The sequence below is a fragment of the Giraffa tippelskirchi genome, chromosome 8 (assembly GCF_054371585.1).
Source record: "Giraffa tippelskirchi isolate mGirTip1 chromosome 8, T2T-mGirTip1v1.2.pri, whole genome shotgun sequence".
Classification (NCBI taxonomy): Eukaryota; Metazoa; Chordata; class Mammalia; order Artiodactyla; family Giraffidae; genus Giraffa; species Giraffa tippelskirchi.
In genome coordinates, this window is record NC_137282.1 from 8,948,050 (window position 1) to 8,974,662 (window position 26,613).

At 48.1% G+C, this 26,613-nt stretch overlaps 1 long non-coding RNA gene across 1 annotated transcript in view; it reads left to right on the top strand.

Moving 5' to 3' along the window:
* The window catches only part of LOC145516508 (uncharacterized), a 70,133-nt gene that overhangs the window by 26,108 nt on the left and 17,412 nt on the right, over positions 1-26,613 (top strand). Inside the window, exons 2-4 of the long non-coding RNA XR_014061434.1 lie at positions 10,168-10,457; positions 12,277-12,623; positions 13,876-14,087. This is a non-coding gene — a long non-coding RNA (uncharacterized LOC145516508). The remainder of the gene's footprint in view (positions 1-10,167; positions 10,458-12,276; positions 12,624-13,875; positions 14,088-26,613) is intronic.

Sequence of the window (26,613 nt, forward strand, 5' to 3'; positions counted from 1 at the left end):
AGACTTGATAAGACAAAGATAAGAAAACTTACTGGAAGTGTAAAATTAGAGCATACAAAGTCGAATTGCATACCACACTAGAAAATAACATATTAGTTTGCAAATCCTTCCAAGAACCCAGTCATCCCTCAACCCCTCAGAACCACAAATCTTTATAAGACATGGCTCATAATTCACAAGAGTCTTCGAGAGAATTAATGATAAATTCATTGGCTGACTTGGACACACCAGCTTGTTTTCTCCTGCTGTCTTCACCAACTTTATCAATATTGGCAGAATTAGACGTTGAAACCGAAGGAGATATTAAGTCCTTCTCTTTCCTCCCAAAAGATATGATTAACCTGATTTCTGATAAATGTAATTTTCTTAAAAATGATGATTTTTTTTTTTTTGCTATCTGATAACAGAGAACATGACATACATGAAATTGATATTTTCATAGAATCTGGCTTTAGATGATTTGGTAAAATATAAGGACTGGACAAGTGGTGGAATATTTCAATGTAGCCCAGATACATTCTACCAATTATGTATGTTTCATATATCGATGAGGAATAGCAGTGTCCCTCATCTATTCATTTTACTTCCAGGGAAATCTGGAAAAATTTGTATATATATATATATACACACATAGTAAAGAACTTACTTCTGATATTAGGTCCTAAATCCTTAATAACTGACTTTGAGAAAGGAAGTATCATTGGTTTCCTTAAGATATATCTGAATACAGTGATAAGTATTGCTGAAATTTGGCCTCTGTACGCTGGTGCCGGCTTCAATCTGGGAGACAGAGCTTTGGGTGATGTATTTAGAAAGAAAGCTTTATTGCTTTGCCAGGCAAAAGGGGCCACAGAGGGCTTATGCCCTCAAGACTGTGTGTCCTGCCCCAGAAGGGGCAGTGTGGAGTCTCAACAGTGTTCAAGGAACAGGGCGTGGTCAGCTCATGGACGTTTTTCTGATTGGTTGGTGGTGAGGCAACTGGGAATCAACATCAACCTTCTGGTTCCAACTGGTCTGGGGTCTACATGCTGGTGGGCAGCATAGAGTTAACGTCTTCCACCTGAGGGGGGTTTCAGTACCTGCAAGACAGCTCAAAGGACATGGCTCAGAATATCACCTATAGTCCTTGAGTAAGAACTAAATGCCCTTGTTTAATGGCTAAAGTATTATTATTTTGTGTTGCTTGACTGTTTTCCTTTCGTTCTGCATCTTCTCACTTCTCTGATTAAATTTATTCTTTGACTAAAGTTCTCTATAGACAAAAGGCAGGTGGAGGACGTGGGTGGTGGTTGTTTTGGGAAGGCTCCTCCTTGGTTATAGGATACTGCTCAGTTATAGCAGCTGTTTGTTTTATTTGGCAAAAAATTAAAAAAAATGAAATAAAAAAAACCTGATTCTGCAAAGTCGTTGACATTGGACCAATGTTGCTCTATCAAACAGGTGCTGAATTTAACATGAAACTTAAACGCATTGTAATGTTAGTACTTCTTCAGTGATGTTATTGGTGGCTCTGTTGAGCTGACGGGTGACCACAATTTGCCCCAAGAGTTGGTTTCATGTTTTGAAATACATGGCATTGGAAGAGGAAGAGGATGAGGATCTCCCAAGCACAGAGTTGAAACCACACTTCCCATAGAACTGGGGAACGTTTATCAGCAGACATGTTAGAACCTGCCAAGAACACACAGTGGTGTAGAAGCTTTCATGAGGAGATGCAGAGCTCACTTACAAATGTACATCCTAGGATTTGGAAACTGATACCTGCCTTAATGAAGAAATAAATTTTAGGGTAAAAGGAGACATGCAATGCCAAACTAGGAGGCAAATCAACAAGCAAAAAAATGTGTAAGACCATGAATGAAGGAAAGATATGGAAGACAAGTGCTGAGACAAAAATCCACAAATTAAAATCAATTATTTGGGCAGTGTTGCCATGAACCTGCAGACATTTTAATGTATTCAATTTTTTTTTTTTTGGTATTTTCATTTCACAATAAAATCTTTTAAAAATTTTGTTACTAATTTTTCCTGGTTTGTTATGTCCTTTATTTTATTTTCTATGATCAAAATTGTCTTATGATCAATTAATTGTGTGGAGAAACTGCTTCTGGCAAACATTCTTACAGTGAAATACTTAGAACCCACTAGAATATATGAGAAATTTATTGTGGGGATCTAACCTCCCACAATTCTGGGAGTTGGTGAAAAGTTGTTGACAAAAAATTAATCAGCAATCTAAGAATGAAATGAAAAATCCTATTTGAGCCAATTTGAGGATTGTAACCCAGAAAGAGCATCTCAGAAAGTTCTGAGAACTGCTTCCCCCTTTACAAGTCTAGACACAGTTTGTATAACTTTTTTGAGATAGAGGGCTGGACATCAATGATGTATTATTGACAGTTCACATAACCCGGATCTAAGTATCATCCCGGTAGGTCATGTGACCCTTTATAAGTTCAAAAAGGAATTGTCTTAGGGATGCTAGGTCAATGCTGCCCTTGACGCTTGAGCAGTTATTCCTCCCAGTGGGGGAGGTTTAGTGATCCCTGATGCAGATACCCGGTGCACTGTGGAGGGGAGGAGCGAGGCAGAGGAGACCAAAGGGTGGAGAAGAATTTTGTATAAATTTCTCTTGTCTTGCTGTAAAAATATGACTTTTATTTCATAAAGGTTAAGAGGTTGTGGCCTCTTTGTCTGGTGCTGGAGTCTGATGTCAGCAGGCAGGCAACTGAAAAGAAAAAAAAATACATAAAACGGGAGAAGAAAGGATAAACGGAAATGGACACAGATGATCTGGAAGCCAAGAAAACGGGCTGGAATCTGTGTTGATCCCTTGTCACCTCTAAGCTTCCATCTCTGATGATGGGTAGGAGAAGCTGGCATGCGATTGCAGAGCTAAACACATCTGGTCCATGAACTGACGGGTAGAAGAGCGATCAGGCTGGTGATGGAGTTGCTTCGCCATCACCCCGGCGAGTCAGCAGGTGAAGACAGCGTGTGTTTGTGGGCATGAAAGGAGTAAGTCTCCAGCTTTGCTTCTATGATCTCACACAAAACGTGTTTTGAGGCCAGTGCTAACCCAGAACTTCTGGGGAGAAAAGGATTGGTTACTATATATACAAATATACTCTTATCAAACTAAGAACAAATATTTATAACTATTCCAATTCTCATTCTGCAATTGTGTGCATGGTTGTAACTATTATTTATATGTATCTGCTTGCATTTCTCAGTGCATATTTATTCCTTTTGTTCTTGGCAAGCACCTTGGCTGGTTGTGGTTCCCTACCTAGTGTGGTGAAACAGACCCTCATTTTTGAAGAGTTTGAGCCATTAACAGTACTGTCTGTAGGTTTCCATCAATTTATTCTCTTAAAATTATAATCCTGTTACATTAATTTAATTACAGGCAAAGGTAGCCTGTAATTGGTTGAATTGTGCTATCTCTCTATCTCTGTCTCTGTCTCTCTGTATATATATATATATATATATATATATATATATATATATATATGCATGCACGCTCAGTTACGTTGGACTCTTTGCGACCCCACGGACTGTAGTCCACCAGGCTCCCCTGTCCATGAAATTGCCCAGGCAAGAATATTGGAGTAGCTTGACATTTCCTTCTCTAGGGGATCTTCCCGACCCAGGGATTCTAGGAGGCAGAGTCTTTACCAACTGCATCATCTGGGAAGCCCACAAATATCACTACATATATATATATATATAGTCCCTAACTTCCAGTCCCTGTGAAAATAGAGCATTTTCAGATGTCTTCAAGTTGAGATGAGGTCGTTAGGATGGGCTCTGGGCTCTAATCCACCAAAACTGGTGTCCTTATAAGAAAAGGGCAATTTGGATTCAGATACACATAGGAGAGAGCACCTGAGGCGGCACCAACACAGAGGGAAGATGCCAACATGATGATGGAGGTAGAGATTGGAGTGATGCTACCACAAGCCAAGCAGCACCTGGGGCTACCAGAGCTGGAAGAAGCAAGGAAGGGTCCTCCCTTAGAGGCTTCAGAGACTGTTTTAAGCCACTCAGTTGTGGTCCTCTGTTATGGCAGCCCTAGGAACTAATATAGGTATGTAGAAGAAAGCATTAACCAAGTCAATAACTATATACAGATTCTACAGGATATATTGTTTCCCCTGTCAAATAAAAACCACCAGAAACAGTGACTGTAATTGGAGTCACCATGTAATCAAGTTTACAATAATCCATTGTCATTTTCCAAGATCCATTTTCCTTCTGCACAGGTTCAAAGTGGGTGCAGCAGGAAATCTCCACCCTTAAATCTTTCAAGTTCTCAATTGTGGTTTTAATCTCTTTGTTTTCTCTAGAAATTGATATTGCCTTTGGGTTAGTAGATAGAGGCAGGTATGGTGACTTCCATTCAGCTTTCCCTACTGTAACAGCCCTCACTCCATGGGATCCAGCCAGTTGCTGAGTGTATATACCAATTATGCATTCCCAGCCTGGGGATAGCTATAGACTGGGCTTGGGGTCTGAGAACCCCGCATCACGAGATGGACCTGAGCCAAAATCCCTTTGCACTTTCTGATCACCACAAGCCTCTACACTGACTAGTCTACTGCTGTGGGGTTTTGGGTGTCTAGGAATTACGGTCAGTTCAGAATCACTGTCTAGTACTCTCCCCCAACTTGATTATTCTCCTTCCACAAAGTTCAATCTCCCTGGCAAGTGTGTAGCTGCCTTTGGAGAGAATGAGGAGGAAGATTCACAGGGCTATTTTGGTGTAGCAGTTCCTTCCTCAAAAAGACCTGGCCTCCCCTTCCTTCAAGCGTCTCTTGGATAGTGAACTGGCTTTAGTAGGGAATGAGTGCAGAGTCCATGAGTCCACTGTTTCTCAGACCTTGACCTTCTCGGCTTGTATGGATCAAGGCGTCAGTGGGTGGCCCATCCTATCGGTCCTACAGATACCCAAGACCTGTCACCGTGCCAGTAACATCCCTCTGCAATGTGCCATGGCAATCTTGGCCTTTCAGCCACATGTAACGTGGGCCACCTTTTGGTTCAGATTTCTCTCCACCAACTGTGCAAACTGTTAGGGCACTCCCAGCCCCTAGAGCAAACACACTGGATCTGAAATCTCTGCTTAGTGGTCCATATCAATCAAGTTGGCTTGAGCCAACCTTATTTTTCCTTCCAATCTGATCCCACAGCATTTGGAACCATTCCACACATGTTTCCTTGGTTCTTATCAACATAAATTGGCAAAATCATGCAGTTCTTTCATTGTACATCATACTTCATCACGAATCCCTCCCTGTACTTCATCCTCTTGAAACCTGGGGTTTTGAGTCTGGCCATAAATCTGGATGTGCTGAGAAGGGTGAGGTAGAGCTGGGGAAGCATAATCCTTTGCCAGGCAGGTGAAATCAGCATCGTTTCTTTGGCCAAGGGGAGACTACCCTCCTCACTCCTGGGTGAAAGTTCTGGAAAGGAGGTGTGGCAGAACTGAGGGCTTAGGATCTGCTCAAGTGTCTCTGTCCCAACTTTCAGTCTCACTTCTTCGAAGTCGAGGCTCTAACTAACGTGAGAGACTCCCTGAGAGTGACAGTTCCATCCATGTTACAATTTAACCGCCTGCAGATCTAGACTTTGGTTTAGTTTTTGTTCTTAGAAACCTCAATTTGGTGGCTATAGGAGATGGATCATTTTAGGGTTATAACAGAAGCTGAGTCGCTTGTATGAACCTTGAGCTGGAAATTTAAAGCCCTGATCTCATCATTCACTCCTTCCCCTATTTCTCCACTACACTTTGAAACAAACAGTTGCACTACATTTCTTAGTTTCACTAAAATTTTTCGTGGCAGCAAAAACTTGTTTACTAAAAGACTCGTTCACTTAGGTACTATTTTGACACTGAGTACAATGGGGCTTCCCTGGATGGCTCAGACAGTAAAGAATCTGTCTTCAACATGGGAGACCTGGGTTCGATCCCTGGGTCAGGAATATCCCCTGGAGGAAGGCATGGCAACCCACTGCAGTATTCTTGGCTGGAGAATCCCAAAGACAGAGGAGCTTGGTGGGCTGCAGTCTATGGGGTCACAAAGAGTTGGACGTGACTGAGGGACTAACGCTTTCACTTACTTTTCACAATGGCCTACCAGTATGCGCTTTACCACTGGAGACAAGACCACTAATGCCTTTAAATCTAGACCAGAAAGCCAGTTCAGAGAACCCATTCCTGTGATTTGTTCCCCTGGAACTTTCCAGTACCAAATTTTGTACGAGACAAGGTTCAGCCGGAGAAGCAGAACCACATAGGGCTCTACATGACAGGGGACTATCGTGGGAATTGGCTATGGGCTATTGTGGGTACTCTATGAGATTCTATGAGAGGCTCTGGTTTGTGAAACTGATGCTGGCTCATGACCGGCTAGGTGGTCAGTCTGTAAAGATGCTCCATCAGTGGGGGAAGTGAGGGCGAGCAGGGACCTACACAGATGACCTAGAACCCATGAGGATGAACTAGAGCCCTCGCTGGTCTCTCACCATCTGCACCTGTAAATTTGGTGAGGGGTGCTCGGCAGAAGACATCAATGTCTTGCATCATGGAGCTAAAACTCACCTGGCCCATGAGCTGAAGTTGCCTGAGAGGGGATCCGTCAGCATGTGGAGCTGCCCTGTGCGTGGCATCTTTCCCGTGGAAATGGGATGAGGCACAGGCAATGATGGTGTAAGAGCTGAGGCAGGCAGCGCCTGGCGTGCTGCCCTGACTTGCTGAGTGTCGAAGGAATCTGGCTTCGGCTTTACTTCTGGGTTGCCGAAGCTGACATCGCAGAAACCCACCATAGTCTCACAGTCTGGGAAAGTGCTCTTCCCAAAGCCCTATTGTTCTTTTAAATGCTGACACCTTGAGAAACAAGGACCTTTCCATCTGGCCCTGAGAATGAAAACAAGTTGCTTTGCCCTGTGTGGATGCCGACATCTGGGCTTTAAGCCGTAAGACCCAGCCCGATGTGACTGGGAGCTTGGGGTTCAGGGTGGAGATTAGTCACGTGACTGTATCCCTCTGTATGTCTCCCCCAAGCAAGGTCTCTGTCAAGCTTTGTCTCAGATTCTTGATGCCCATCCAAAAATCCACGATATTTGTCTCAACTTGGCAAGGTGCTTTCACACACACGTATTCTCTCCTTCAGTTCTCATAGAAACTAAGAGATGTTCAACTCAGAACATCTAAGTCATCTCCAAAAGAGGCAAGGAGGCCTGAGGGTCCCAAGTCAGGACTTCAGGATCATTTTTCCCTTCAGCCAATCTTCTTGTTCAGGGCTAAGAGCCGTTATGCTGCTATTAATAATCTCCTGGAAAATTGTGGATGGAAATTTGCAGCATCAAGACCCAGTCATGTTCACCACTTATTTCTGCAGCTGCTGCGAAACCAGTCATGCCTTGACACGAATCCAGGAGGACCTCAACCAGTGGTTGAGTCTCCTGAAGAGCTGTTCAAAGATACACAAATCAGTGAGGGGCCATCACATTTTCAGATGCGTGTTTGCATGCTGTGTGGCTCTTCGGTGCCCACATTTCCAGCTGTGTGCCACTCTTTATCCTTGACACTTAGTGCCAGGAGATGATTATTCTAATAATAGGTTTTGCCTGGCAAATGGGTCTATGCAGTTATAATGATCTGCCAATATTTGTTGAAAGTTAAAGTGAAAGTCGCTCAGTTGTGTCTGACTCTATACAGTCCATGGAACTCTCCAGGCGAGAATACTGGAGTGGGTTGCTGTTCCCTTCTCCAGGGGATCTTCCCAACCCAGGGATCGAACACAGGTCTCCCTCATTGCAGGTGGATTCTTTACCAACTGAGCTATCAGGGAAGCTCATGAATACTGGAGTGGGTAGCCTATCCCTTCTCTAGGGGATCTTCCTGACCCAGGAATTGAACTGGGGTCTCCTGCATTGCAGGTGGATTCTTTACCAACTGAGCTATCAGGGAAGCCCAGAGACCTTGAAAAGCAGACTTACACCCAATGTTGACATTCATTCAGGAGATGGTATCATTCATAGGTCCTTTTGGATTCTGTGTAACAAAAATATGTCCATATTCAATCAGATGACCCAGAGGAATACTGCATTCTTGACTTTGTTGTAGTCAGTTCTCCTCAAGGAACATCTTGGCTCCTCTCCCTGAAAGAGTAGTTTTCAGGACTGGAAACGCTCAGGTTCCACTCCCACTGCAGGGATGGGCTGTGGGAAAAGTAGGGGGAGGTGACCAAGACTCTTCCTCTTCTTCCTCTTCCCCCATGACCTCTCTCTAGTCCATTCTTTTGAATCGCTAACCTGCCAAACAACTAAATCAATTGTCCCTAATCAAATGGAAAAATAAAATTGACCTCCAAATTCCAGATGGAGGCAGAGATTGGATGACGCGGCCACAAGCCAAGGAAAGCTGGCAACGACTGGAAGTTGCCAAGCAAGAGAAGCGAGGATTCTCCCCCAGAGCTGTCAGGTGGAGCTTGGCCCTGGTGACACCTTGATTTTGGACTTCTAGCCCCCAGAACTATGAGAGAATGCATTCCTGTCATTTTAAGATCCCAGTTGGTGGTGTTTTGGCACCCAGGAAACTTATACAAGTATTTTTCACAGGAATAACAATAAACACTCCATGAGACTCAGTGACTTGCCCAAGGTCACACAGGTCTTGGTGACAGAGCTGGAAGGGAAGCCCACGTCTTGACTCAGAGCCTGACCCTTCCTCTGCGCACAACTGGGGTGCCTCTCAGCTGCACACAGCTGGCCTCCACCCTCCATGTCCTCTTGGATGCTTTGGGGAACTCAGTTTCCAACCCAGGCTCTTCTACAGCATCTTGAACATGACCTTGTGGAGACCGCCTCACACATAAAACATACCATTGCCTTAAAATAAAGCAGAGTTAAAAATCCCAGGCCAAGTAAGCAAACGTCCATGTTTGAGTCTTCAGACCGATCCTGCCAGCTGCTGTAATCATACAAGAGGCTCTTTGAGTCCTTGTGCTATACTATAAAAATGACTCTAATTTGGAGAAGATGGGAACCCTGTTTGTGGAAGTTCATAACTGATTCAACATGTCACAGGGAAGGCTGTTTTTAAATTCTTTCTTGACTTTCGGTGTCATTGGGATTGAATTCAACACAAGAGTAATTAGGTCAGAGCTTGATTTCGGAGATCCAGGTGGAAGCTTGGCTGATCTGGACAGGCGCCAAGGTTTCATCAATGGTCTGGGGTCCCTGGAGCGTGTCTACTTAGATCTTGGAAGGGCCCATCCAGCAAGAGTCAAGCTGCTGGTTGGACTTCATCACAGAACAGAAAAGATAGAGATTCCTTTCCCGGCCAACTAGGCAGCCCTCACGTGCCAGGCGGCAGGGACACCGCAGCTGTGGCCTCTGAGCCCAGGCAGCCAGGGTCTAAGTGAGGAGTCAGAATTCATTTTCTCAGAGGGAAGGGAGAGAGCCAAGTTCCAGGCTTGAGGTTAGGGGGGCCCAGGGGAGGAGGGGGTGTCCCTGGAGCTGGCAGCGGGGTGGGAATCTTCCTGAAGGGAAGGAGGAGCTGGGCCTTGGGGGAGTGCAGGAGACTGCAGAGACACAGAAGGAGGGAGGGAGGAAAGTCCCCCCCGAGGGGACCCGGAGCTGGGAATGAAGAGGGAACCTGGGCCACAGGATAGATCGCAAGAGGCTGGCTGACTCCAGGAGTCAGATGCAGGGAGGGCTCCTGGATGCTGGCAGCTCCTTGCTCCTCCCTGCTTCATGGGGAGCCTCAGGCAGCTGTGGGGAGGCAGGCAGAGAAGCAGCTGGGGATGTGGAAAGAGTCTGTAAACACGTGGACCATACACGCCCTTCACCGAGGCTCTGGGGGTGGGGGGCGGGGGGATCGCTGCTGGATGCAACTGGCTCCATGCTGGTTGCTCTTGCACTTATTGAATTATTATTTATTGCCTCGCTCTGCTTTGTTTTACTGTGTTAAGTTCTTACGTCCTCCAGTTACTAAATCTAAGAGGAACAGCCAAAGGCCCTTAGTGGGGAGATGGTGGGCCTGGTGTTTTCAGCATTCCTGGTTGGTATGGGAGAGGGCGGTGTGTGTGTGTGTGTGTGTGTGTTTGGAGGGCTGGTCCTCAGCAGACACACTCTCTGATCTTGTGCCCGTGTCCTCAGTATCTTCAGGAGATCAGGAGCACGTGAAGCCCTAGGATTATTTAGCCGCCTGGAGCCCCCATGGCAGAAAACGAGGGCAGACTTTCCAGCTCTGTTCATGGTGACATTGCCAGGACCCACCCTGACATCTGCGAGGCTGGCTGGCCTTCCTCTGACTCAGGCTTGCTCTCGCTGCCCTTTGCCTGGGTTGATTGGAGCCATGTGTGAAATCAACCTTCTGCAAACCAGGCGCTGAGAACCCCTGGAAAAGCGAGGAGGGCCCAGCAGAGACTGTTTCCTGAAGCTTCCAGGTCTGTGATCTCTGCCCTTGGTGCCCCGGTCACTCTGTGGGTTGCTCTGATCACTTTGAGCTTGGCCCCCCAATGCCCCCTTTCTCTCCCAGTCTTTGTTTCCCCCCTGACCCCCCTGGGAAGAGGTTGGTGGGGGCCTCTTGTGATACTTCTTGGTGATTTGGGGGATGGAGCAGGAACACGGACTGAGGTCCCAGCTCTGGCTTCACCTCTCACTGGGCAACCTTAACTCCCCTCAGATTCCCCTGCTGGTGAGAACACGTATGTCATGGGGGCGGTTTTGAAGCTTAACTAATGTATTTGGCACTCAGCTGGGCTCATCCAGTCCCCATACTGGTTTTCCCCTTGCTTCTCCAACTAGGGTGTCCTGGAGGGTGAGGTCTCCTGAGTCAAATGGGCTCCCAGGATTGTCTAGACCTGGGCCTACCTAGCATCTCAGGGCAGAAATACCTGAGCCAAATCTGACTGCTGAGACAAAGAGACCTCATACCTTTGCTCGGAATGTCTGCTGATCAGTGCTTTGCCTGCAAAGGGGAATTTCATTTTAGGGTTCGATAGCTTCATTCAGATCCCTCCTTGCATCCTCGCAGCCCTATGGCCTGGAGACGATGGAAGAGAGAGATCTCCCCACCCACAGAAAGTGTTTATACTTTCCTTTCCATTTTATACGCTGCCCTCTCAGTCATCCTAAATGTTTATTTAACGATGCTCAAAGACCTTTCAAGCTTCCTTGGTTTAGTGTTTGCTAAACACCCTGTCACTTCCACTTCTACTGATAATTTCCTGCCTGCTGTCGAGCGGCCCCTGCTTACACACCGTCTGGAAAGTCTTAATGGAGAGACTAAAGGCTCGGTCCCCACAAGGGTGTGGGTAGCCCATGAGGTCAGGAAGCTCTCTGGGGTGGAAAAAAATGAAGAGGAGCCGGGATGTTGGGAACTCACTTGGAATTCAGAAGTTTCTAAGATCGGCGAGGGGGGCAAAATTTCAACCAGATTGTGTTAATTGTCAGAATCCCAGGCAGCACCTAGACGGCCTCTGGTCCCTCGCTGGGACCCAAGCCTGGCCCAGAGTTTCTCCATCATGAGGAAGGAGGAAGGGCAAGACCAGATGCCAGGTGGTGGTTCAGTGTGATTCCTGGCACACGAGCTAAGGCATGCCAGGGAGAGAAGCTGGCTGTTTCTCAGGCCACAGGCTGTGCAGCCAAACTCCAAGCTCAGTTCATCTCTGGTGTCCTATTTCTTCCTAGTGGCCATAGTTGGACAGCTCTAAAAACACAGACTTATGGCCACATGGCCACAGGAAGTGCACAGTGCTGCCCTGTGTGGTTGTGCAGGTTCTGCACTGAGCAAATCTAAGACTCTAAGTCACACTGCAGTCTAAATGAACGGTGCTCTTTCAAGTTGTGCAGTGATGCAGGTTAGCTATCGACCCAGAAGCAAGCTGGGCAATTCTGTGGCAAAGAACTGGGGCAAGATTGACTGAAGGTGATGTATGCAAGGCCCGAGTGAGGGGTTTTGAGTAGGACCCCTCTCATCAGGCCAGCCCCACCCACATCCCACCCTAGCACAGAAATTTCAGATTGGAAAGCCGCTCAGAGGATGGCAGGGGCCTAGGATCCTTGCACTTGAGTCTGGAGTTCCTTCATTCACAAGAATAATGTTTTAAAAAGTTCCAAGACTTTCTCCCCTTCAAAGCTGACAGTTTAGGGACTTCCCTGGTGGTCCAGTGGTTAAGACTCCACCTTCCCCAAGCAGGGGGTGTGGGTTCCATCCCTGGTTGGGGAACTAAGATTCTGTATGCTGTGCTTTGTCACCAAAAGGTAATAAGAACAACAAAGCTGACAGTCTAGTGGGAATTATACAACTACCAAGCATGGACTACCGGGCTTCCTGGTGGCTCAGACAGTAAAGAAGCCGCCTGCAATATGGGAGACCCGGGTTGGATCCCTGCGTCGGGAAGATTCCCTGGAGAAGAGAATGACAACCCACTTTAGTATTCTTGCCTGGAGAATTCTACGGACAGAGGAGCTTGGCAGGCTGCAGTCCATGGGGTCACAAGGAATTGGACAGGACTGAGCGATTAACACTTTCACTTTCAAGTGTGGGCTACATTGGGACTTGAAGCTCTTCACATGAGAAGAATTAGAGTGTTTCAGAGAAGAGGCAGGTCAGTGTCAGCTGGGGTGGTTGGGGACCACTTCTCGGAGAGTTGGGTCTTCATACTTGGCTAAGAGAATGGGGTAGCGTGGACAGGTGTGGGGGCTGGGGGAGCAGAATTCACACGTGGAATGACTGGGGTGAGAGCTGGAGGGTGGGGTTCGCCCGAGCATTGGCTTGGACTGCGGGGTGAGGTGGGGCGTCAGCCGGGACCACATCTGTGCTGAGTGGTGGCAGACATATTGGGACGGTCACGTGGGACCACGTTTGAGTGACTTTAATCCAGGGGTGCAGTTTGGTATCCATTCTGTTAGGAAGCCACTGGGAGACCTCTGAGGGGGGACAAACTTATGAAGAGAGGTAAGTGCTGTAGAGTGTCCCTAGCCCGGGGGCAGCGGGGGAGAGAGACCCCGGTGGGAAGACTTAGCAGCATTCAGCACAGGCTCCCTAACTCTGCCTTTCCCTGAGCCAAGTTCCTTTCCCTTGGGGCCAGAGTGCAGCCGTCCACAGGGGCCAAGAATGGCTGTCGTTCCTGGAGGTGCAATTGGCTCTCAACAATGGGCCAACGAGGCCACATGCCCTCCCACAACTCCTCATCGCTTGTGGCTGACTGCTTCCAATGATGGGGAGAGCCTGCCATCTCACGTGCTCTGCAGAGGACATTCCCGCCCACTGTGTGTGTGTTGGGGGGGATCCCAGGGAGGAAGAACTCACTGAAGCCAGAAGATGAGCTCAGCTGCTGGGGGCTGCTGCCCCAGGGCCCTCCCGCCCCAGGGTGGCCGTGCTGATGATGCATCTGCCAGTTGCCAGTGGGGCCATATTGACCCTAGAAGACATGTGTGTGAGATGATGTGCTGCACCAGATGGCTGCAGGCAGCATGCTGACTTCGGTCCCAAAGACCTCAGCTGGTTGTAGGAACCGGCTCTTCACCCTCAGTGCTCCCAAGACCATTCTTCTCTCCTCTGGAGAGCTTGCGTCCTCTCCTAGCCTGGCCGAGACACCTCTGGGAATTGACTCAGCCCTCAGCTTCTTTCTGTCCTGAGCCTCCCTGTCAAGCTCCTATTGCCAGTCTGAGAGCAAACTGATGATGGACAAGAGCTGTGGGCGCATCCTGTTCCATTTGGCCTGTGGGTGCACAAGGCCATCTGCTCCCAATTACAGCTCTGAGGTTGAGCCAGGGATTGACAGGGCAGACTTCTCAGCCTGGAAACTCCATCGATTTGTAACTTCCCCAGAAAACCATCACTCACCTCCTTATCAGCCTCTGCAGGTCTCGGATGGTGACCAGCATCTGGTAGACCCAGGCCCTGCAAACCGACCACAGAAAAGGTGTCTCCATTTCAGCAGTTCTCAACTCTGACCAGTGAGGCTCCTTCTAAAACCAATGAGAGTATAACTCAGCTGTAATAGAAGCATGAAATAATGCCACTTGCAGCAGCATGGACGAACCTAGAGATGATCCTTCTAAGTGAAGTAAGTCAAAGACACATAACATATGATTATCACTTATATGTAGGATCTAACAAATGATACAAATGAATTTACTTATCAAATAGAAAGAGACTCACAGACACGGAAAACAAGCTTCTGATTACCAAAGGGTAAAGGTGGGCAGATAAATTAGGAGTTTGGGATTAACATATACACCCTACTATAAATAAAGTAGATAACCAACAAGGACCTACTATATAGCACAGGGAACTATACTCATAGTTTTGCAATAACATATAAGGGGAAAGAATCTGAAAAACTATATATATATATATATATATATATGCATGTATATGCATGTATATACATGTATATAAAACTGAATCATTGTGCTATACACCTGAAACTAACACAACATTGTAAACCAATTAAAAAAAAAAAAACTACTGAGGATTTGGTACTCAAAACCAAAAGGAAGAAGGCCAGAAGTGTTAACCCCATGGTTTCCTGTGAACTTGGCAAGCAACAGGGACCCCAGTGAAGCCAAGATGAAGTCCCATTTCAAATTTTTACAAAGGCAGTCTAGGGTATCAGAGTCTAACAACACTGTCTGTCGGGCTGAGACTGACTTGAGACTTGGGCTGTGGAAGTCGCTAGAAGTGAGAGCCTTTTCTTGTCTCCTTGTGCTGGGAGGCCTCTAATCTTTTCTGTTCCTTGGAAAATGCAGTTTGAATTTTTCCCTTGATGGCCTTAAACCAAGATGGCAGATTTTAAAGCACCAAGAGCATGGGGCAGTTAGCAGTTCTGTTTCTGTTCTGTTTGAGAGGCCTGAGTCACTATATCAAAGAGCCATGGACTTTCAGAGCTGGGGATGATCTTAGATGGCTTCAGGTAGACTCTCGGGCCTGGACTAGAGGGAACGCAGGCCCGTGAGTGGAGTGATACATTGAGGGTCAAGGAGCTAGTGGATGAGGAGCTGGACTTTGGAACCCGATCTGCTTTCCAGCCCACCAAACTGCCTTCCATTTCCTGGGTGCTTATATCTCATCATGCTGGAAAGAAGCGGGGGTTCCCCGATGGGGCCCTGGTAAAGGTATGTTAAACCCACCATCCTTCCCCGCCCCCCCCCCCGCCACAGACATGCACAGACGTGAACACACTGCTGATTCTGATGAAATTCTCAAACAGGTGCCTGGCCCCCAGCCCTGACCTCTAAATCATACTGTCCCCTGGGGGTGGGCCCAGCTCTGCAGGTAATTCTGGTCCGGCCAGCCTTGGTGCCACGGTCCCGGGAAAGCTTCCTGAGGGACCAGGAGGACTACGGCTTTGCCGGGGTGGAGGTGAGGGGCTTGTGCAGGGTGGTTCAGGGGGACATCTCTGCTTTTCAGTTCTTTGGAGGGAGGCTGGCTGGCGGCAGAGGAGCAGGGAGGGCTTGCTGAGGTCACCGGGCGAGTGCCTGGCCTAGGCCTGGGGGAGCAGGTGGGCTCACTGCTAGGAGGTGCGTGGCCGCTGCTGCTGGACGTGGGCCAGTGTGTCCGGAGTGGCTGCCTGCTCGTTCGCGGACTGAGCTGAATTCAATGAGGCCTCTGTAGAGGCCGTATGCTGGGGCCACGCAGCTCCCAGCACAGGTCACCTCCCCGGGAGAGGGAAAGGCCCCCCGCAGCCAGGGCCAAGGGGAGGCTGGGCTCTGAGTCATGAGAGCAAACCCAAGTCCTAGCTGTGCCTCAAGTGGCTTTTAGGAAGAGACCATGGAGGCTTAATTGTATGGTGTGTGTGCGGTGTGTGGTATATGTATGTGTGAGGGGTGTGCTATGTGTGTATGTATGTGTGATATGTGTGTGGTATGTGTGTGGTGTGTGCATGAATGTGGTGTATGTGGTGTATGTGTGGTCTGTGTGGTGTGTATGTGGTATGGGGTGTGTGTGTGTGTGTGTGTGTGTGTGGTATATATGTGTGGTCTGAGTGGTATGTAGTCTGTGTGGTATATGCGTGATGTATGTGTGGTGTGTGGTGTGCAGTGTGTGCTGTGTGTGGTGTGTGTGTGATCTGTGTGGTGTATATGTGGTGTGTGTGTAGTTTGGTGTGTGTTGTGTATGTGTGGCCTGTGTGGTGTGGGGTGTGTATGTGTTGTGCGTGGTGTATGTGGTGCGTTTGGTATGTGTGTGGTGTGTATGTGTGGTGTGTGTGTGATGTATGTGTGGTCTGTGTGGTATGTGTGTGATGTATGTGTGGTGTGTGTGGTGTATGTGTGAACTGTGTGGTGTATATGTTGTGTGTGTGTAGTCTGTGGTGTGTGCTGTATAGGTGTGATCTGCGTGGTGTGTGTGTTGTGTGTGTTACGTGTGGTGTACATGTGGTACGGGTATAGTTTTTATGGTGTGTGTTGTGTGGTCTGTGTGGCGTACGGTGTGTATATGTTGTGTGTGGTGTATGTGGTGTGTGTTGTGTGTGTGGTGTATGTATGTTGTGTGTGGTGTATGTATGTTGTGTGTGGTGTATGTGTGATCTGTGTGGTGTACATGTGGTGTGTGTGTAGTTTGCATGGTGTGTGTTGTGCATGTGTGGTGTGTGGTGTGTGTGGTGTGTGGTGTGTGTGTGGTGTGTGTGGTGTGTGTGGTGTGTGTGGTGTGTGTGTGGTGTATGTGGTATGTGTGGTGTATGTGCTCTGTGTGGCGTGTGGTGTGTATATGTTGTATGTGGTATATGTGGTGTGTGTAGTCTGTGTGGTGTACGGTGTGTGATGTGTACGTGTGTGTAGTGTGTGTGTGTTGTGTGTGTTACGTGTGGTGTACATGTGGTGCGTGTATAGTTTTTATGGTGTGTGTTGTGTGGTCTGTGTGGCGTACGGTGTGTATATGTTGTGTGTGGTGTATGTGTTGTGTGTTGTGTGTGTGGTGTATGTATGTTGTGTGTGGTGTATGTATGTTGTGTATGGTGTATGTATGTTGTGTGTGGTGTATGTGTGATCTGTGTGGTGTACATGTGGTGTGTGTGTAGTTTGCATGGTGTGTGTTGTGCATGTGTGGTGTGTGGTGTGTGTGGTGTGTGTGGTGTGTGTGTGGTATGTGTGGTGTGTGTGGTGTGTGGTGTGTGTGTGGTGTGTGTGGTGTGTGTGTGGTGTGTGTGGTGTGTGGTGTGTGTGTGGTGTGTGTGGTGTGTGTGGTGTGTGTGGTGTGTGGTGTGTGTGTGGTGTGTGTGGTGTGTGTGGTGTGTGTGTGGTGTATGTGGTATGTGTGGTGTATGTGCTCTGTGTGGCGTGTGGTGTGTATATGTTGTATGTGGTATATGTGGTGTGTGTAGTCTGTGTGGTGTGTAGTCTGTGTGGTGTACGGTGTGTGATGTGTACGTGTGTGTAGTGTGTGTGTGTTGTGTGTGTTTGACAGTGCCCTTTCTCAGGCACCCCTGGAGCTCTGGCTCACTTTCGTGGGTTAGTGGTTTTAGAATGGTGGTCCTGTCATTGGAGATGAACTGCTCTGTAGAATGAGAAGGTCCCTGTGGGCCCAGATCCATCCACGCACCCACCACCCAAGGCTGGTCGCTGGTACCTGCCTGGGGCAGAGAAAACGGGCAAATGCTCAGGCTCTCAAATGGACCCATGGTCGCCTGAATGCAAGGGATTTGACAGGAAAGAACGCAGGTCCCTGGGGGGCGAGGCATTGGGGGATGGCAGCAGAGTTTCTGTGCTTTTACCAAAGCTGAGTTCAGAAAGGATGAAGCAGTTTTAGGAAATGAGAGGCCTGTGTCCTCAGGGCAGTGAAGGGAGCAGAGCCTTCAGTGGATGCTGAGCGCAGAGACGTGAGAGCCAGTGTCCAGAACCCTGCGTCTCAGACCTGGAGACCTGGAGAAAAAACCACTTTATATGAATTGCAAAGAATTCTGCTTTCTACACTTGGAGACTTCGACCACCTGAACCAACTGCCCCCTACATGCCTGAGGATATTCTTTGCCTGAAAGGACCTCTCTGCCCCGAGTCTGGGGAAACCCTGTCCCCCCACAGGCATCTGCAGTGAACCTTGCAAATCCCACCTCTGTCCTCTGTCCCAGGGCTCCTCCAGGGACAGGGGCCCGTCCTTCCCACCAGACGCAGGGACACAGGGAGCTGCCTGCCTGGCTGAGCCCTGCTCCCGTCCGGCCACAATCGGGTCACCCCGGAAGGACGTGTGTGTAATCCCTTTAGTGTTTACACAGTGCTCATCCTGCACCATCTCCACAGCTCCTCACAGCAGCCCGGAGTATGTGTTAATTATGCAGAGTAAACAAACATTTAGGGAGAGCTGACAGTGTGTGTGTGCGTGCCCGTGCATGTGTGCCCGGCACAGCTGAGCGGGCTCCTTCTTGTGTTTGCAAGCTGAACAGTAAGCTCTCTGAGAGCAGGGCCCTGAGGGTTTGCCCTGAGCATCTTCTCAGCTCCTGGCAGAATGCCTGGCACACAGTGGGCACTCAGTGAAGGATGGATGAAGGAGCTTCAAGGTCAGCATCTCTGCTTTCCCTGCAGAGGACCGAGGGGCAGGCAGGTGACAGAGGAGCAGGCCGGCCTGGCCTGCCTGTGGTCACCCAGCGAGGACAATGGCTGCGACCTCCTAGCCTCCAAGCCTCCCTCCCACTACAGGCCTCTGGTCAGCAGCCTTGGCAAGAGAGAGGTCGGACATTAACAGCTACACACTGCTCTGTATAAAAGAACTAAGCTGCAAGGGTATACAACCCTGGGAATACAGCCGTTATTTCGTAATAACTAGTTTTTATTTTTAGCTGTTTATTTTATATTGGAGTATAGTTGTTTACCAGTCCATCCTAAAGGAAATCAGTCCTGAATATTCATTGGAAGGACTGATGTTGAAGCTGAAACTCTAATACTCTGGCCACTTGATGCGAAGAACTGACTCATTTGAAAAGACCCTGATGCTGGGAAAGATTGAGGGCAGGAGGAGAAGGGGACAACAGAGGATGAGATGGTTGGATGGCATCACCGACTCAAGGGACATGAGTTTGGGTAAACTCCGGGAGTTGGTGATGGACAGGGAGGCCTGGTGTGCTGCAGTCCATGGGGTCACAAAGAGTCGGACACGACTGAGTGACTGAACTGAACTGAAGATAGTTGTTTAACAATATTGAGTTAGTTTCAGGTGTACAGCAAAGTGATTCGGTTACATGTATGTACATGTATCTGTTGTTTTTCAAATCCTTTTCCCATTTAGGTTGTTACAGGACATTGGGCACAGTTCCCTCAGCTACACAGTAGGTCCTTGTTGGTTATCCATTTTAAATACAGCAGAGTATACATGTCAATCCCCAGTTCCCTAACTATCCCTTCTCCCTACCCTTCCTCCCAGTAGCCCAAAGTTCATTCTCTAAGTCTGTGAGTCTGTTTCTATTTTGTAAATAAGTTCATTTGTAATAACTTAATTTTAAAATTTATTTTTAATAGGAGGATAATTGCTTTATGATATTGTGTTGATCTCTGCTGTACAACGACATGTATGTCTTAAGTATACCTATATCCCCTCCCTCTTGGACCCCCCACTCTCCTCCTATGTCCCCCGTCTAGATCATCACCGAGCCCCGAACTGAGTTCCCTGTGTTATACAACATCTCCCCACTGGCTATCTGTTGTACACATGGTAGTGTATGTATGTCAATAGTAATAACTTTAAATGGAGTATCACCTACAAAAATATTGAACCACTGTGTTATACACCGGAGACCAATATAACATCATAAATCCACTATACCTCAATTAAAAAGAGAAAAAAGAAGGACCGGGGGCAGCGTGGCTGAGGGAGCTGCACCCCTCTCCCCACGAGGCTCCAGGGAAGCAGGTCTGAGGGCCTTGTGAGTCAGGGGAGCCCACATAGCGTGCCCCCACAGGACTCGGAACTCTGAGCCTCTTCCCAGAGCACCTCAACCCGGGGGACGTGCACACCAGGCTGATCCACCCTCTTCCTGGGGAAGTAGCCTTGGGCAGGTCTCGGCCCCCCTGGACTTGCTTTTGCTCAGGAAACATCCTCAGTGGGATGTGGAAGGGGACCGCGCCCCCAGGTCTTGGGGGCACTCAGAGGGCAGGGAGGTGTGTCTTGGAAGTTGGGGGTCTTCAGAGGATGAAGACCCGGCACAGACCCTCTCCCTACCAACAGCTTTGGGGGAGGTTGGTCCAACGGGTGGCTACAGGGTTGCAGGATGAAAGAGATCAGGATGACCGACATTTTCCAGAGAAAATACATCAAACCAGCAGGCTTCCCTTCTCCTGTGACCCTCTGACGCCCTGGGAGATCAGGCTTTCACGAGCTGCTTCCTGCTATCCACTGACCCTCCTCCTAAGGGTTCCTGAGGTTTTGGCTAACCTGATGCTAAGAAAAAAAAAAAAAAAACAAAACTCTCAAAAAGAGAAAACATACAAACAAAAAAATGAGGATGATGATTTTTGTATGAGGAAGTCAGGGGGTCTAGATTAAGGACCTGTTTCTTGGAAATGGCCTGCACCTCTTGCAGAGTAGGGACTCTGGTGGAGTGTGGAATGCTACAGAACCAGACACAGGCAGCTGTGTCTCGGGGTGAGGATGGAAAGTTCCGAGTGTGAAGTAATTAACCACACAGAGCCCTTGCCCTGGAATGAGGGCTGCAGAATGACGCAACCATCTTCAAGAGGCCTGGGGGTATCGGATTTTATGGTGATTATTGAACCTTTTTTCCCCTTGCCTTGCTGAGGATGAGAACTATAGTTCTGTGCTGTCTAAATATCGTAGTGACAGGCTGGGCCTTTTAAATGAATTGAAATGAAATACAGTACAAAGTCAGATCCTCAGGCCCACCAGCCACACCGCTGGAGCCCTAGAGCCACATCTGGCCAGCGGCTACTGGATTGCAGGGAACAGATGGACAGCGTTTCCATGCTTGCGAAAGTTCTTTTGGACGGCTGGGCTCTGAACATTTTTCTGTTCGGGGGTGGGAAGCCACAGAGGAAATGAGAAAAGTTATTTAAGAAATGTGAAGAGGAAGAACCACTTAATCGTCAGTCCCGGATTTTGAGAATCAGATCCTTCAACAACAACAGAGCTGTGGAAGTGAGACCATTGTCTTGAAAAACAAACGTCCATGTCTGTTTACCGCCCCCTCTGACATTTCAGCCACGGAGTCAGGACATCTGGGGTCAGAGAGCTCCTCACGGCACAGAGGACAGCCTGGCTTTACTTGAGGCAGGGGGAGAGGGCAGAGAGGGCGGAGGAGAAAACACAATCTCAGAGTGAGTGTATTCTGAAGCTCAGGCCGAGTGTGTGTGCTGCCTGGAGGATGCGGGCAGGAGGAGACAGAGTGGGGACCGGGAGCAGCTGGACTCACGTCGGCTGACCTGTCCTTCCCAGGCTTGCGCTGGTGAGGGCGGAGACATCAGGCTGGAGGAGGGTCGCAATGAAAGGCAGAGTTTGCCCCCCACCACCCTGGCGCCCAGCCACGTTAAGGTCATCTGTGACACAGGGTGGTCTCGGGAGGCCCTGGAGGCTTGCCTCCTCTTCTGTCACCCGCAGCCAGGAGACCCGTCGTGGCATCCACCGCGGCAGTGGACGTGGCCCGCCATTGGGGTTGGCGTTGGACTTGCAGGACACTGAACTAGATGGTGGGCTGGCAGAGACTCAACGTCTGCCCCTAGTGGCGGCCAAGGTGGGGCCAGGGCCAGCCTGGGGTAGACACTTGAATCTGAGCAAGAACAGCAAGAGATCTACACCACAGACTTGCCCTGGGTAGACAGGGAGGGCATCCAGACTCTGGAGGATGCCAAGTACAAGGCACCCTCCATTCTTGTGGGTGCAGGGTGTGCTAGCCCCTTTCTCACCCAGAGACCCTCTCAAGAAGAGAAGCAGGAGGGAAGTTCTGTCTTAGTAACTGAGAACTTTTATCCAATGGAGGCTGTGTATTAAAAAAAAAATCTGTTTGCATGATTGAATCAGAGTAAGTAAACTGGACTTGGTTGATGGTTTCTTGTTAACCAGTGGGTCTGATATTCAGCTTTCATCCAGTTGCCATGGCCTAAAGTATTTGGTGCTCCAATTGGTCGGTCTCGGTTCACCTGTCCACCTGGAGGCAGAAGTGAAATCCACCTGGGACACCCGGACAGATGGGGGAGGGTGGGAGGATGCTGAGTAGTCAGAAAAGCTGGGGAGTCAACTGGATTTGCTATTTACTCTACAGAGCAGTAGATGGAATCATTCTCAAAAAATTATATCATTGTTTTCAAAAAGGACATAAGCTTAGATATTGGTGGATAGATTGTAGGCAGAAATATACCTGACCCAGCTGGACTTATTTCAAGGTCATGGTCAAGATCCTGATGCTCAGAGCAGATGAAAGGGCAAGCTGATCTAGGGAATGTGTCAGAGCTTGTGTGATGAAGGTGTGCTTTGCCGTGTTTCTTTCTGTGAGTCCGTGGAAAACACTGTGGCCAAAGGGGTCATTAATGTCTAACCTGTTTTATTCTGGTTGCAATTCTAAGTCCTGGAATTTGTCCTTGGGCCCCAGCAAACTTTAAGATGTTGTTGAAGAGGTTGCACACATTTGCATGAACTTTCAAGGTGAAGTATTTTTAGTGTTTTTCTTTATGGCTGCCATTTGTTTTTCCTTCTCTTTCTTTTCCTGGGCTACCATGGATTCAAACTCCTTCAGCCTGAAGAGGACACGGGACCAAAGAGCCCCTAAAACTGGGAGGAAGTGATTGTGGAAACCCTGGGAATAATCTCGAGCTCTGGGCAAAGGAGGTCAGATGACTGTCAAGGTCCTTATTATCGGGATGTACCCCTGACTTCATTTTATGCGGTAGTGGATTGAATATACTTTCCACTCAGACCGTAAAGAATCCACTCTCAGTGCAGGAGATACAGGTTCAATCCCTGGGTTGGGAAGATCCCCGGAGGAGGGCATGGCAACCCACTCCAGTATTCTTACCTGGAGAACACCCATAGGGTCACAAAGAGTCGGACACGGCCAAAGCGACTAATGCTTTCACATGCCTCAATTCAGGTCCATCTGCAAACTCAGAATATGACTTTATCTGGAGATAGAGTTTTTGTAGATGTAATTAGTTAAGATGAGATCACACACTGGATGAGAGTGGACCCTGAACCCAGTGCCTGGTGTTCTTAGAAGAGAGACACACACAGGGAAGGTGTTCATAAGGACGAGGAAGAGACTGAAGCTATGAGCCATCTTGTCATCTATAAGCCAGGGGCCCCCAGGGGGGCGGGGAGCCACTGGAAGCTGGAAGAGATAAAGATGCCTTCTTCCCCAGAACCTGCATAGAGAGCGTGGTTCTGTTGACCCCTGATTTCAGACTTCTGGACTCCAGAACAGTAAGAGGACAAATTTCCCTTGCTGTAACTTCCCGCTGCCCGCCCGCTCCCAGTGTGCGGCCATTTGTTACAACAGCCCTTGGAAACAGGGGCTTTTAGGGAAATTAAGACCTGGAGCAAAAGATGGGTCAGAGGAGGGAAATACAGACAAAGAGGACCCTTCTGAGGTTCCTTGACAGGCTGGTTAGAAGGGCTCATTTCTGTTTCACGACAGAGTTGGCCTGTCTACAACATAGCATCTGGCCTGCAGTGTGCAGGGCCCTGGGCAGGGAAGGGCCTGGCATGCTGTCTGTGTTCTCTCAGCACAGTCCAGGTAATGCTGGGCGAAGCTCCACACCCTCAGGGAAGGGGTTCCTTTCCTCCCCTCCTATGCCTGCTCCTCAGCTGTGACTCGTGAGTCTGAGGCTGCCAGGGGGCACCTCTCGTCCACAGGAAGGCACTGAAGAGATAGTCGTGGCCTCGATCTGGCTGGACACCAGCCTGACAGTGCGTAGCCTCGGACAGCCCCCTTCACTCCTTCTGTAAACACACACACACACAGGCACTTTTAATATTCCGCCAGTGCTCATTATTTGCGAATTCTGAGTTTGTGAGCTCACCTATTCGCTAAAATTTATTTATCACCCCAAACCAGTACTCGTGGTGCTTTGGGGTCACTTGTGGACCTGCCAGTGAACAATAGGGGTCTCTGATGTGCATGTTCCTAGCGGAGGTCAAATGAGGAGACCCTCTCTGCCTTCTTTCCTCCTGTAAACAGATATCCTTTTTGTGATCTATTTAGTGCCATGTCTTTTTACCTTTTGGATGCTTCTGTGTTGGTGATTTCACAGTTTAAATTGGCCCCCAAGCAGAGGGCTAAGTGCTGTCCAGGGCCTCCAAGTACAGGAAGACTGTGACGTGCACCCTGGAAAGAATGTAGTTTAGATAGACTTCCTTCAGGAATGAGTTACCCAGCTGTTGGCCATGAATTAATGCATCAACAACAAATATCTTAAAAGCTGTCTTTAAACCGCAGCAGACCTAAAATGAGATTATGTAATAATTGATTGATGCACATGTTGTCACTGGAGGCTTGCAGGAACCTGGGAGCCATGGTTCAGTGTTCAGTAGGGCTGTCCACACACAGCCTGTAGAACATCACCAGGAATAATAAAAACCGACCGTGTAGTTTTCATCCAGATCTTGTGATGAGGGTGAGGATGAACTGGTCAGCACCCCTGCCCCCAAGTGCCTCTCTGGGTAACGATGTGAGGAAACCCTGGAGTTCTGGGAAGTTCTAGATTCACATGGGTGAAGATGTTTTCTCTCATTTAGCAGATGTCTTCAGAAAACCCAGGACATGAATGAGGGCAGTGACCCTGTGAGTCAGGTCTTCTCTGTCCAATGTTGAGCTCTGTCTCTAGAGTATTTACCCAGCAACGCTCCCTGACCTCAGATAAAGCAAGTCAAGAGAAAATAAAACAAAACAGAAAGTCCACTCACTAATAGGGGAACAGAAATCAGAATATAAGAACAATCAAAGCAAACCACTACCCAACATCAGGGCTTCCCTGGTGGCTCAGTGGCAAAGAATCAGCCTGCAATTGGGAGCTGCAGGAGATGCAGGTTCCATCCCTGGGTCGGGAAGATCCCCTGGAGGAGGACATGGCAACCCACTCCAGTATTCTTGTCTGGAGAATCCCATGGACAGAGGAGCCTGGAGGGCTACAGTCCATGGGGTTACAAAGAGTCAGATATGACTGAAGCAACTTAGCCATGCTCCCAACCTCAGGCATCTCACAGGAAGAGATTATTTGCAATTGACCCAGTTCAGTTACATCAACAGTTATATCAGGTGAGGAGAAATTTCAGAATAGATGTAAAATGAAATCTAGTCCCTTCTCTCCTAAAGGATCAGAATCATTTTTCATCTTTTAATCCTCATGAAAAGCAAAACAAAATAAAATAGTGATAACAGCAACAAAAAAGGGAGACAAAAATGAAGGGTCTCCCTGTGCATGACCTAACTAGTCTGAAGTCATCACAAAACCAGTGAACAAATTCCTGTGAAAATGATGGGGCTGGAATGACTGGTCTGAGCCACCTGACTTGAAGGAATAGACAATAGTTCACTTCCTAGTAATTCAGAATCTGGATGATTCTAAGAGGGTCCAGGCTGAAGTTTAACTTGGGAATTACCAGAAGAAATTTAACCTTAAGAAATGAGTCATCATGCAAATTAATATTGGAAAATTATTTACTCAAGGGGAATGTTAAAACTTCAGAAAAGAACTTTAGAAATTAGCTTCGAGCCACGGGGTGCCAACCAGCACCTGTTTATGGCATTTTTAGTGCTTTCTCATGCAAAGTACTATGTAGTTTCCCAACGTGAAACCAACTTTTGCCACTGAGGAACCTTGGGTGACTTAACCTCAAACAATCTTTGTGAGCCCTAGTTGCTTTATGTGAAGTGTCCAAATCAAGGGGTCATCATGTGACCAATTGCAGGAAAGAACTCCATTGAAATGGTAGTCTTACGGTTATTATCCTAGCTCTTTCCCACCAAGCTCTTCCTGGGCTCTGGGTCCCATCCAGATGCTTCAGATGGTCACCTCTGCTGAAGCTCTTCTCTCTTTTTTTTTTTTTAAAAAATTATTATTGAAATATAGTTGATTTACAGTGTTATGTTGGTTTCAGGTGTATGGCAAATTGATTCCGTTATATATGTATAGATTTTCAGACAGTTTTCCATTTAGGTCATTACAAGATAGTATAACATAGCTTCCTGTATTATACAGTAAATGCTCATCTATTTTATTCTTTTATTATTTACTTATTTTGGTTGTGCTGGGCCTATGCTGTTGCACTAGCTTTTCTCTAGTTCGGTTCCCAGGCTCGAGAGCACAGGCTCAACAGTTGTGGCGCAGAGGCTTAGCAGCTCCGCAGCACGTGGGATCCTCTTGGATCAGGGATTGAATCATGTCTCCTGCACTGACAGGCAGATTCTTTACCAGCTGAGCTACCAGGGAAGCCCGTATACGTTCACACCTTCTCCTAATTTACTCTCCCCACTTTCCCCTTTGGGGCTTCCCTTGTGGCTCTGTAGGTAAAGAATCTGCCTGCAATGCGGGAGACCTGGGTTCAATCCCTGGGTTAGGAAGATCCCCTGGAGAAGGGAAAGGCTACCCACTCCAGTATTCTGGCCTGGAGAATTCCATGGAATGTAGAGTCTATGGGGTAACCCGCAAAGAGTAGGA